At 41.1% G+C, this 12,555-nt stretch overlaps 1 protein-coding gene across 1 annotated transcript in view; it reads left to right on the top strand.

Annotated features, from left to right (window-relative positions):
* ST8SIA1 (ST8 alpha-N-acetyl-neuraminide alpha-2,8-sialyltransferase 1) overlaps positions 1-12,555 on the top strand; it is a 135,215-nt gene that overhangs the window by 67,272 nt on the left and 55,388 nt on the right. The gene's annotated exons all lie outside the window — the stretch shown is intronic.

Here is a 12,555-nt window from a genome sequence, read left to right as displayed (position 1 = left end):
TCAGATTAAAACTTTAACGATATGCTGCAGTACTAAGTGATTGCACATTAATTATAGTTGAAAGCAAGTTTTTAAAAATATATTTTATTAATTATGCCATTACAGTTGTTCTATTCCCCCCTTCATTCCCCTCCACCCTGCACACCCCTCCCCCACCATTCCCCCCTTTAGTTTATGACCACATGTCTCAAGTTCTTTAGATTCTGTATTTCCCATACTATTCTTGCCCCCCATCTATTTTTTTACCTACTGTCTATGCTACTTATTTTCTGTACCTTCTCCCCCCTTCTCCTTCTCCCACTCCTCTGCTGCTAATCCTCCACGTGATCTTCATTTCTATGGTTCACTCCTGATATAGCTGTCCTTTTAGTTTGCTTTTGTTTTAGGTGTGGTTGTTAATAACTGTGAGTTTGCCGTCCTCTCACTGTTCATCTTTTTTCTCTTCTTTTTCTTAGGTAAGTCCCTTTAACATTTCATATAATAAGGGCTTGGATGATGAACTCCTTGAATTTGATCTTATCTGAGAAGCACTTTATCTGTCCTTCCATTCTAAATGAAAACTTTGCTGGATAGAGCAATCTTGGATGTAGGTCTTTGGATTTCATGACTTGGAATACTTCTTTCCAGCCCCTTCTTGCCTGTAAGGTCTCTTTTGAGAAATCAGCTGACAGTCTGATGGGAACTCCTTTGTAGGTGACTGTCCTCTTATCTCTTGCTGCTTCTAGGATTCTCTCCTTCATTTTAATCTTGGCTAATGTAATGATGATGTGCCTTGGTGTGTTCCTTCTTGGGTCCAACTTCTTTAGGACTCTCTGAGCTTCCTAGATTTCCTGGAAGTCTATTTTCTTTGCCAGATTGGGGAAGTTCTCCTTTATTATTTGTTCAAATAAGTTTTCCACTCATGGCTGTTCCTCTTCCCCTTCTGGTACCCCTATAATTAGGATGTTGGAACATTCAGAGATGTCCTGAAGGTTCCTAAGCCTCTTCTCCTTTTTTTGAATTCTTGTTTCTTCATCCTTTTCTGTTTGGTCATTTTTTTCCTCCTTCTGGTCCACTCCTTTGATTTGAGTTCCAGTTTCCTTTCCATTACTATTGGTTTCCTGTGTATTTCCCTTCATTTCAATTAGTTTAGCCTTCATGTGTTCCTCTAATTTGTGACTAAAATCAACCAGTTCTGTGAGCATCCTGATCACCAGTGTTTTGAACTGTGCATCTGAAAGTCTGGCTATTTCTTCATCGCTTAGATTTATTGGCTCTGGGGCTCTGAGTTGTTCTTGAGCCATGTTTTGATCTGTTCATACCTGTTATGTATGAGGAGCAGAGCCTTAGTTGTTCCCCAGGGCGGGGCCACCCAGGTCGCTGGTTTGTGATGCTGTATGTGGGGGTGGGTCAGAGAGGGACAATGGCAGTTCCCTCTGCTGTTTCTTGCTGCGGGGGCCTGCACGGTTCATCTCACTGCTAGCTCCTTCACCAGTTTATCTGCACTCAAATGTGTGACCGTGGTCAGCCCTCAGTGGGTCCACCCACTTCTCCACACCGGGGATCCGCCCACGGCTGCTGCTGGCACCTGGGTCGAGTGCCTGGGTTGGTCCGGTGGATCTTTCCTGCCCGACCCCGCTCTGCTGCTGGTTCTGCCCCTCTTACCAGTTTGGCTAAAGGGTTCATTGTTGTCAAACTTCCGTGTAGTTCAATTTTCTGTCGTTTGGCTGCATTTTTATTGCTAAAACTTTGTTGTTTTTAAACTTGGTTGTGCGAGAAGGTACAGTGCTTCCACCCACGCCTCCATCTTGGTGGAAGTCCCCTGAAAGCAAGTATCTTAATTCTTACTACATTCTAGTGGCACAAACATTGAGTTTGGAGTCAGAGTTTTGTCCTTGTAGTGGACATCTCTTATAGTGACTGGTATGTGGTTGGTTGTCACTCAATAAATGCCTGGCACATGTTTTTAGCTGAAATGTACTTCATGTTTCTAGTTCTTCATTTTTGAGGAAACTGGAGTTTGATTAGATGAGTGGTTTTCTGCACCAGAAATTCCTTGGGCTTTAAGTGTCACTGTCAGAAATAAGAGAGAAACAAAGGGACCAGGGAGGGGCCCCCACCCTCTACCTCAAAAAGCATCTTCTCTTTTGTTGTTTTATTTTTGTCATTTTAATGGTGTTTTTCTGCATATGATCTTGACTGTCATTGCAAAACAAACAAAATAACATCAATGATAACAGCTTTGAAAGTCTCCAGAGTATTGAAGAGATGATTTGATTCAATCCCACATATATTTAGAAGCCACTGTGTACAGCTTAATACATAATTCTCATGACTCATTGAGCATAAATGAATTTAAATGTTCCTCTGATCTGTTTCAATTTTTGAGCATTCCTTAAATTTGTAGGGCATCTTATTGAACACAATACTTGCAGGCACTTTATAGATCTTAAGGATGAAAAATAATGTGGTAGGTAGAAAATGGAATTGGGAAAGTAGGGGGATGAAGGGAGGAGGCATTTTAGCTCCCTTTATGAAAGTATAGAGACAAGGAATTCAGACTGTGTTGGGGGAGACACAGGTCGATAAAACGGTGTGGAGAACATGGTGGGTGTGAGCACAGATGATACAGTGCGAGAGGAGAATGAGCAGTGGTTGGGGCTGTTGGTGGCTCCCAAGGGCCTCAGTGAAGATCTCAATCATTATTGTCTGTAGAAAGGGGTGAACATGGCACATTTTGTACATTTTTATAGGGGAGTGATTTGCACTAGCTTTGTTTATTTAAATATCTGTTGAGGGATAATTGATGTATGAAGAACCATACATATTTAATGTGCATAGTTTGATGTGTTTGGACATTTGCAAACACCTGTGATACCATCACCTTCATTTTAGAGGAATAACTAGCATATGAGAGTAAAGGATGGATGATAGGCAAGAATTAGAAGCCAACTAAGTTATAAGCCACTTTTAACTTATAAGCCACTTTTAACTGTACAGGGTAAGGCAAAAGTAGTTTACAGTAGTTGGTATGGAAAATAATACAATAATTAATAAATAACAGTACGAGAATAAACTCTGTGTTTCTCACACTCACAAATGTAGACCTACTTTTGCCCCACGCTGCAGTCACAGTGAAGGTGCCAGGAAGAGCCCTATAGAGCAGCATTAGGATAATATTGAGAGATGAGCAAAATCGACTCCCAGATGTCTAGGCTGTGTTGCTGAGAAAATGTTGCTCCACCGAAAATAAAAATAATTGCTCCTGATCATTTACCTTGTGCTAGACAGAACTCGTTTTTTCCTCACGACAGCTATATGAGGTGTGTGCCGTTATTACAAGTGAGAAGGCCAAGACACTAAGGTTAAATACGTTGCCAGTGGTCCTGGAAGAAAAATTAAGTTAAGACTTGGATGCAGACAGGCAGGCAGATAGGCTGTAGGTCCGTGCTCACTAACAGGGAGACATGCTGTCTGTGTCTGCAGGAAAGGGATCCCTCAGTAGCACTCCCACCTCTGGAGTTGAGAAAACAGAGTTCAGCAATGTCATGGGGATTAGTTCCTGCTGCTGCTGGGCCCATCTTCTGCTCCACTCATAAGAATCACTGGCCGGTGCCTTTGAAATGCTGTGCATGTATGTCCCTCATATTTCTTTTCCTTTCCACCACAGACAAACACCCCACAGTTTGGAGGACTCTTGTAACGTGGCCAACCTCTGGCCTGAAGTATAATTATAGCCTTCCTTACTGTTTTGACACTTGTGGGTCAGAAACAACTTGAGTAACGGATTTGAGTTAACCAGGAGTGGATTATGAAATGTTTAATGAATCTGCTGACTAGTCACACAAACTGATGTTATGTTTGGTTTCTGAGATCATATACAGAATAACACACTATGTGTAAAAAATACATAATACTCCTTGCAATGCTTGCTATTTCTTAGAATGGATTGAGTAAACATTTTAATAGAGATAGAGTACCCATTATATAAATATTCACACCATTCAATTTTCAGAGATGCATCCTATGTGCAAAGAATATTAATACTGCACTTATCCTTTCAAAAACCCCAGTTTTATTATTGGAAATGGGAATACAGATCTGAGCAGCAGGGTTTGGGAAATTTGTTTTCATGTCTTTGAAGAAGTTAAACTTCCTTGAATGTTAGGGTTGTGCAAATATTCTATATTTAGTACTTATAAATATTTATCTCCAGGCAAAGTTTTGGTCAATGTTTGTTTTTTTTTAAGCGTGCAATAACATCTGTAATGAGAAGCATTTGTCTCTGAGGTAAATTACTTACTGGATATTTTCATCATAAAAAATGCTTATACATACAAAGTAAGAAAACAGCTGAAATTTTAATTTGGACATTTAAGGGGCCAGCTGAATGACTAACAACAGCAGATACAAAGTTGCCTATTTGCTGGGAAGGACCAAAGCTGCTTTTGAGTCAGCTGTATCTTTCATTATCTTGCCTGTTTACCTGGGCACCTTGTTTACTAAGAATTCACTTGCAGGGAGTTGCCAATCCTTAGCCAAAATAATCAAGTGGAGTACAGAGATAGAGAGACGTGAATCTGAAGAATATGGTTGAAGGGTCGGGGGCTTAATTGGTGCACTGGTTAGAATGTAAGTAGGTCCTTGAGCAGGGCAGTACAATTAAACATGTCAAGGAGGGCATAATTAGGTGGGCGGCTGAATGGTGTAATTGCATTCATAAGAGGGGGGGTTGTAATTAGATGTGAGGCAGGGGGTGTATTTAGATGCCTAGGTTGAAGATTTAATTAACATATGGGTGAGAAATTATGTGTGGGGGCAGAACATAATTACGTGTGGGAGTCCATGTGGATACGTGGGTGACGGTACATAGAAACGAATGGGTTGAACTGCAATTAGGTATGTGAGTTCATGGTCTGAGGGACAAAGGCTTGAGATTTCATCAATAAGGGCAAGCATATGTTTTGACCTTGTGACTAATAGCAGCTGGGATTTAGTGACAGCTTTTCTGGTCACTCCAAAGGGTTGCAAATCAACCTTTGCTTTTTGGTTAAGACCTGAGACCCTCATCTGCCAATGACATTGATTCCTCTTCATTGTGGTACGTGATGGGGCTCTAAACACTGAATGGCGTGGTCGTTTTGCTAGCTTTGAAACACAGCGGCATGACAAGGAAGGCTCACCCCCCACTTTCTATCAAAGAGTTTGGACTGTGTAGTAGGGCTTTTAAAACAAGCAAAAGCAAAGAATTTTTGTTGGAATTTTGAAGTGTGAAAATAAAAGTGCCAAGTCTTCTAGCTAAGAGGTAAAGTTACATGTGTAACAAAATCAGCAAAAGTTAATTTGAGAGTCTCACTTTTTTTAAAGGTACGAAACAATGTTTATTCGGAAATATTTATGGCATTTCTCCTTTTCCCCAAGTGTATAAGCACCAAGGTGTGAAGTGTAGGCTACTTGTCAAACAGGAGCAGAGACTGGTAGAGGGAAGCTGGAGGAAGAAGAATCTGGAACAAGGAAGTTGAAAAAGTTATTCAGTGCATCAGAGGAACATACATCGAAGCAGTGAAGTATGGTAGAGTTATATCTGATAGTGTCTGATATGTCCTGGATTAAATTTAAAGCAGAGACCTTTGTTGTCATCCTCAAAAGCAAGAGAGCATTTAAAAATATAAGTAAGCTCTTGAAATAAAGATATTCAATTGGCCAGTAGTGTGCTTAATCCGACAGTCTGTCAATTCTCATGAAAGGTGTGTGGTGTAAGGCCTCTTCCCGTCAGTTAGGGAGTTAGATTGTTTCTGGCAGAGCTTCTCTCTAGATGGTATCTTTAGTGGGCTGCTTCTGAGATTTCAAAACTTTTTGGCTTCCTTGTACTCCCAAGATGCCTAGATTTAAGGTTAGTGGCTTTTTGTAACTTGGGTGTGTGGCATCCACCAACGCGAGCAACAAATGGTCGGAAGCTTTCAGGAGTTTAAGATGGAACTTTATTGGCCAAAGCTTTACCTGCGCAGGGGCGAACTCTCGGGGTGTCTGGAGACACGGTGCCAAGAGGCTGCAAATGAGAGTGCGCCTGGCGCTTACAGCCTAGGGTTTTTATTGGGGTGAGCAAGCAAGCAAATACAGAAGCAGACGTAGCTGTTGGCAATTGGCTATCTCGAGAGAACACACATGGCTATGTTCTCTGCTTTGCAACAATGGATACGTTTCTGCAAAGACAAGGTCATGCACAAGGCGGTTATCTTGTTCAGCACTCTTTGTACTTTCTGTACTTTCTATCTTCCTTGCTGAGTCAGTCTGGAGCCTGCCTCGGGTTCCTCTTGGCTACTTTTATCTAATTCCGGGCCTGACAGGTGCAGGGACATTGTAGCCTGCCTCCTAATCTCTGCTCTTGTTCTACAGAACATTTTTTATTCTTCGATGCTGATTTTATATCAATGCCTGATGGTAATTTCTTACACTGTGTAGGTGCCTCCAAGGTATCCTCTTTCAAAGACTATCGTAACTTAATCTGTAATCATGGGTGCTTTATTTTACCGAAATGTTGTGTATTCCTGAGAGTATAGTAATCATGTCATTGTTTAATCCGGTTCTCTTTCTACGAAATGGTTTACATTTTTCTTTTTCTCCGTGTACCTCCTAACTTCTCCCCTGCCCCACAAGGCATGCTCAAACTCAACACAATTAGTGATGATGGCAGCTAACTCAGTTGCTTAGAGAGGCAGTGTAATTCATTCATTTACGACATCTAGTTACATCTATGGGCTGGCAAATGAGCGGGCGTGAGCCTGCCGGTCACTGCCTCTTAGTGCTTTGCAGTCTTTTGTGGATTGCCTGTGAGAGGAGGGTGAAGTGAGGTATCTCGCTTTGGAAATGACTGGGAAATAATGCTTCATTCACTTACTCATACAAGCCACTCTGGGATACTCAGGAGCTACTTATATATGGCACCAAAAAAAAAAAAGCCAAGGTTTAAATTATTCATATTTTAATAATATTTTTCCAAAAGTCACGTTGTCAACCAGGAAGATTTTCAGAGTTGGCACTTGTGGTTTGTTTCCAAAAAAAGTCTTCTAGCCGATTATGTCTTTTTACCTTCTATTCATGCCATAAAACATCAAAGGCCCTAACTTTTGTCTTTGTTTTTTAACCATTCTAAGGTTATTATTAGGCCAGAAATCTTTGCTACTTTTTTATGCCTAAATTTGTGATCTCAGACCTCAGTGTCACTTCCTCAGCAATATTTCTTGACCCTGCAACACTCTGCCCTTTCCTATCACATTTGCTACATCCTGTCCGTCCTGTTAGAACGTTGGCTCCACAAGTGGAGTGAGTACATGTCTACCTTGTTCACCAGTGTATTTCCAGTATCCATGACAGCTCCCAGCCCATAATGGGTGTTCAACAAATACTGTGGAATGGAAAGGGAAGTTAGGCATCAGGGCCGTTTAGGAAGAGGCACAGGTGATGTGGGCTGTTGGATGATGGTAAGGATAAGGGGTATCTCAGAAGCAAGCTTCTGAATGGTTTTATTAATTGGCTCATATTTAGATCGTTGTGGGGCTCACATTTCTTTAATTTTGGGAATTAAGTTATACATCCATTAAGACATTAAGGAAATGCCTTTAGGTCAGGTATTGTTGAAAACCGATTAGATGCTCAACATAAATCTGCTGATTAAGTGATTAACTTATTGAATACATTGTGGATCATCTGTGCTTTGTTTGGATGTAGAGAGTTGAGCAAAAAGATGTGTTACCTGCAATGGATTCTACAAAATGTATATTTAAAAACTCATTGGTTGATGGAAGTAGGAGATACGCTCTCAAAGGTCCAATGATAAAAAATATTTTGTTCAAAATCTATATAGATCTTTGAAATTGAAAGTATCTGACACAAAGGTAAATGCCACAATGGTCTAGCAATATAATGATATCTTCCCCATAGAATTTAATTTTTTAGTATACTATAATGTATTCATATCATATAATGATATTGGACTTCGGAGTTTTATGATGTCCAATACTTTGCCTTTTTATTATTTTTTTATTTTTTAAAAAATTTATTTATTTATCTTTAGAGGGGAAGGGAAGGAGAGAGGGAGAGAAATATCAATGTATGGTTGCCTCTCATGCATCCCCTGCTGGGAACTGGCCTGCAACCCAGGCATGTGCCCTGACTGGGAATCGAACCATGACACTCTGGTTCACAGGCCCACGCTCAATCCACTGAGCTACACCAGCCAGGGCTTGCCTTTTTAAAATTCTTATAATTGTACTGGGAGATATATGGCACCATTCCTGACTTCCATTGAAACACCAAGAGTTTGAGGGGCCTAGCAGACCAGAAGCTGAACATAGATGGTTAATATACTGAATAACATGGTCATTAAGAAGATAGCCATTAACGGATAGGCAGAGTGACAGGTGAAAATATTTGGACAGAGATGCGTAAGACGAAATTGGGCTCAAGCAATGTTTTCAGCTCACTGTTGCAGTCAGTCTGCCTAGTGTATCTTCTCATCTAGAGTAGTCGTTTTTAAGGTTAGCAGAAGGAGTGTACTATAATCTCAGATCCAGTAGATACTTTCTTGCCTGGACACATGAAAGTACCTTTGGAGAGAAAGGATGGAGTGTCTTAACAAAAGTACTTCTTGCCAAAAATCATACTATTTATTTGGAGTTGGATGACTGAATGTTCTTTTTCTGTGGTACACCCAGAAAAGAGGTGTATGGACACCTTGTTCACACATTGTTCTGGTAAGTTTTGACCCTTCTCAGGTTGAGATATTCTGTGCTCTAAACTAGCATAATGATGTTATTGCAATTAGTTTTAAAAAATGCCAGTGTTTTCTCAATTAAAATTTTCCTCTCTGTAATGCATCGGTGATTTCTTACTGTTCACTGATGTGCTACCAGTTCCCAGAAGATTGCAGCTTAGACACTCAGGAATACTTACTGACATGAACTCGCTTGTGTGAGGGCTACGCATTGACCAAATGGAGAAGTAGTAGACAAATATTGCCAGGAAGAAAGTAAGAAATGGCTTCTGTTTTCCTCACTGGGCTTTTGTTGGAGGGCTTAACATTTTTTAATAGTTTATTGGCTTAGTAGTTAAATGTTCCGCTAATAAACTATTCCACTTGTTAAGACAAAGTTAGACAAATCACCGCTTTACCATGTATCCCCCAAACCCATGGAACCTAGGTGTTTCATGGCTTAAACAGGTTAGTAAACTCTGCTGGAAGGAGGAAAGGGGTGAAAGAAATGGAGGAAGATGAGTAGATGATCATACCCATGACTCAGAGAGGTGCCTTATAGATATCATCTCATATAATCTCATGCTCCGGCTGAGTAGCTCATTTGGTTAGAGCTCCATCCTGATATGCCAAGGTTGTGGGTTCAATCACCCGGTCAGGGCACATACAAAAATCAACCAATGAAGGCATAAAACAACACACTGATATTTCCATCTCTCTCTCTCTCTCTCAACAAAGAAAAGACAACAATAACAAAAAATCCTGTGCAATTTTATCCCCCTTTAGAGACAGGAAGCAGAATGCCAGGTGCCCCGCAATCCTATAATCCCACCACCTGGAAGTTATGGAGGAGTATTTGTACCCAGGTTTATGTCGCTGCTCCCCAAACCTGCTTGTTCTGGGCCCAGATTCTTGCCTGGAAACTTGGGATGGCCACTCAGTCTTGTTCTACAACCTAACAATAACGAGGGGAGAGGATAAGCAAACTAAATATTAGTTGAGGATGAGTAAACCCATACTTTTCAAATAAACTGCAGCATATTCAAAGATATGCAAGTATACACGTATAACTCACTGAATTCAGACCAGTCTTCTGTCCTCACTACTGAACTTAATCTGGCCTTGTTAAGGTTGCCAGTGACCTCCTGTTGCTAAATCCAGTGGCAGTTTTCAGTGGTTTTCCTACTTGATCTACCATAGCATTTGAAGCAATTTTTCTCCTTCCTCCTCAAGATACTTTTTTTTATTTGGCTTCCAAGACACCACACTTTGCTGTAATTTTCTCCGATTCCCAGGGCCACTCTCTCCTCATGTCCTGTACTGATCTCTCCTCAGTCTGCTGAGGACTGCCCAGGATTCAGGCCTCAGACCTCTTCTTCCTCTGTCTACATCATTCACCATCTAATTGCCTGAGTTTAAATGCCTGCTATATGCTGATCACTCCCAACTTTCTACCTCCAGGGAAGACCAATTTTCTCACTATATTCTCATATATCCAGTTGCCTACTTGGCCACTAAACTGTCTAATGGGCATCTCACACTTGATCTATTTAAAATTAAGCTCCAGACCATCTACCTAAAACCTATTCCTCTCATAATTTTCCATATCTTAATAAATGGCAAGTCCAACTTTATAGTTCACCTTGGCATGATTCTTGATTTCTTTTTCTCTTACCCTACCTATTTCCACTGCATCAGCAAATCCAGTCAGCTCTTCTTCTAAAATATCTCCAGAATCTGCTTACCCCTCACTATCCCCACTGTTATCACTCTAGTCTAAACCACCAGAATCTCTAGTCTCTTGTAACAGGAGATTCCTAACTGGTCTGTTTCTTTCTGCCCATGACATCCTACAGCCTATTCACACAGCAGCAAGTGATTGTTCCAAAATATGGCATATTGTCATTCTTTGCTCACCATTCAGTGACTTGATTGTCACCTTAAAAGAAAACTGAAAGCCTTTTACCAGGTCCTACAAGGCCCTCTAGAATTTGTTCCCCAACACCTGGACTGGTTAACTCTCTGATCTCTTTTCCTACTCTGTCTCCCTTGGCACTAATCTCCAGACGCAGTGGGCCCGTTGCTGTTTTTTCCAAACCCCAGAATGTTTCCACTTCAAGGTCCCACCGGTGTCGGTGAGGCACACAACCTCATCTCCATCAGGGATTTGCTTGTATGACTCAAGCAAAAAAAAAAAAAAACAAAAAAAAACCATTGAGTTCCTCCCTGCCCCCCATTTAAATTGCTGTTCTTCTCCAAAAGCATTTCCTGATCCTCCTTTGCCAGTGATTTCTTTCTCTCCACAGCCCGTCTCACCACCTGACACGCTCTTCATTTTACTCGTTTATCTTTATTTATCATCCATTTTCCCACTAGGATTAAGCTCTAGGGGGACAGGGATTATCACTTATTTCTCTGTCACCCAGGACAATTCCTGGAATAGTAGCACTTAGTAAATAGCTGTGCCTTAAATGAAGAGCTAACTCAAGCATTAATACTTAAATCTTACCTAACAATTTATAAATCTAATGAGTTTCGAGTGTGGATTTCAAACTCTCCCCTCTCAGGACTGACTGAGAACAATGCCACATAGCATCCTGGATGTATTAGGGTTCTTGCCTCTGCCCGCCCCCCTCTGCACACCCTGCTCTGGAGTTCACTCCACTGGGCTCTGTCGTGGTCATGCAGGGAATTCTTAACTGTGGGCAAGTGCTGAGGGTTTACACTTTAAGTACTGTACCTTTCTCAGCTGTGTTTTCATAGCTCTGGTTGTTCCTTTTACCTACCAGAAACCAAAGAAGTACAACTTCCTCTTGCACTGCATTGAAAGCCTCCCTCAGCTACTAATGAGCACAAAGCTTGTTTAGTTATTTTATGCCTGGGCAAGGTTTTTGCAGTTACATTCATGTATTTATTCTATTCGATATTTATTCTTTTGGCGTCATCCATGTTTTTACTTCAGATTCACCCAGGATGGCCTACTTAATATCACTAGTTATTTTATGTACTAGGTATGTACAGTACAGTCTCCCAAAGAATTCCACCCATTATGCATTGTTTCAGCAGGCAGGAAATCCTGTACCTGGTGGTTCTTGCTGATCTAGCTAAAAGAGACCAAATGATGCATTTTGCTTTCAGGGCCTAGTGCTGGCTTTTGATATTCCCTGGTACTATAAATAGCACTTCAGAACACTCAGGTACAGTGAACAGTTTCTTTGCAGCCCAGTTCCATGTTTGCAGGAAGAAAGTCACATGCTGTCTGGGTCAGTTACAAGTCGCTTGCCCCTTAGTGCCTCAGAAGTTCTAGACAGACCCACCCAGTGTGTTCAGTTGCTCATAAACACAACATTGGCTCTCAGCATACTTTTGTGTCTTTGTTTTGGCTTCTTTCTCTGCCAGGCCAAACTGCTCATTCTTTGAAATTCATCACACGTGAGAAAGCTTTCCCTGAGTCGACTTGGCAGAAATGCCTTCTTGCTCTTCTATAGAATTCTCCCCAGTGTCTGGAGCCGACCTTTCCTACAGGAGTTTCAGCACTACGTTAGAGTCTGTTGTATAAGTACATCTGTTCACACTCTCCTCATGTCCCAAATTGTGAATCCTGAGGCCTGTGACTTCTGTGTCCTTGTATCAGTACACAAGAGTTAGCTATAGGAAATGCTCAGCAGTGTTTGCTGAGTGCACCTAACCAATTGTTTGAATAAGTGAAATTGCATTTGAGTTGATTCCCAGTTTAGTGTCTTTAAAAATATTTCTATGTATAGCTTGGATTTTTCTTTTTTTCCATGGCAGACAATACTATGGGCATGGCCAATTTGATACAG

This window comes from Artibeus jamaicensis, unplaced genomic scaffold (genome assembly GCF_021234435.1).
Source record: "Artibeus jamaicensis isolate MK-2021 breed Jamaican fruit bat unplaced genomic scaffold, CSHL_Jam_final contig_233, whole genome shotgun sequence".
NCBI lineage: Eukaryota > Metazoa > Chordata > Mammalia > Chiroptera > Phyllostomidae > Artibeus > Artibeus jamaicensis.
Note: the sequence above shows the minus strand (reverse complement) of the source record. Positions and strands in the feature narration are given on the sequence as shown.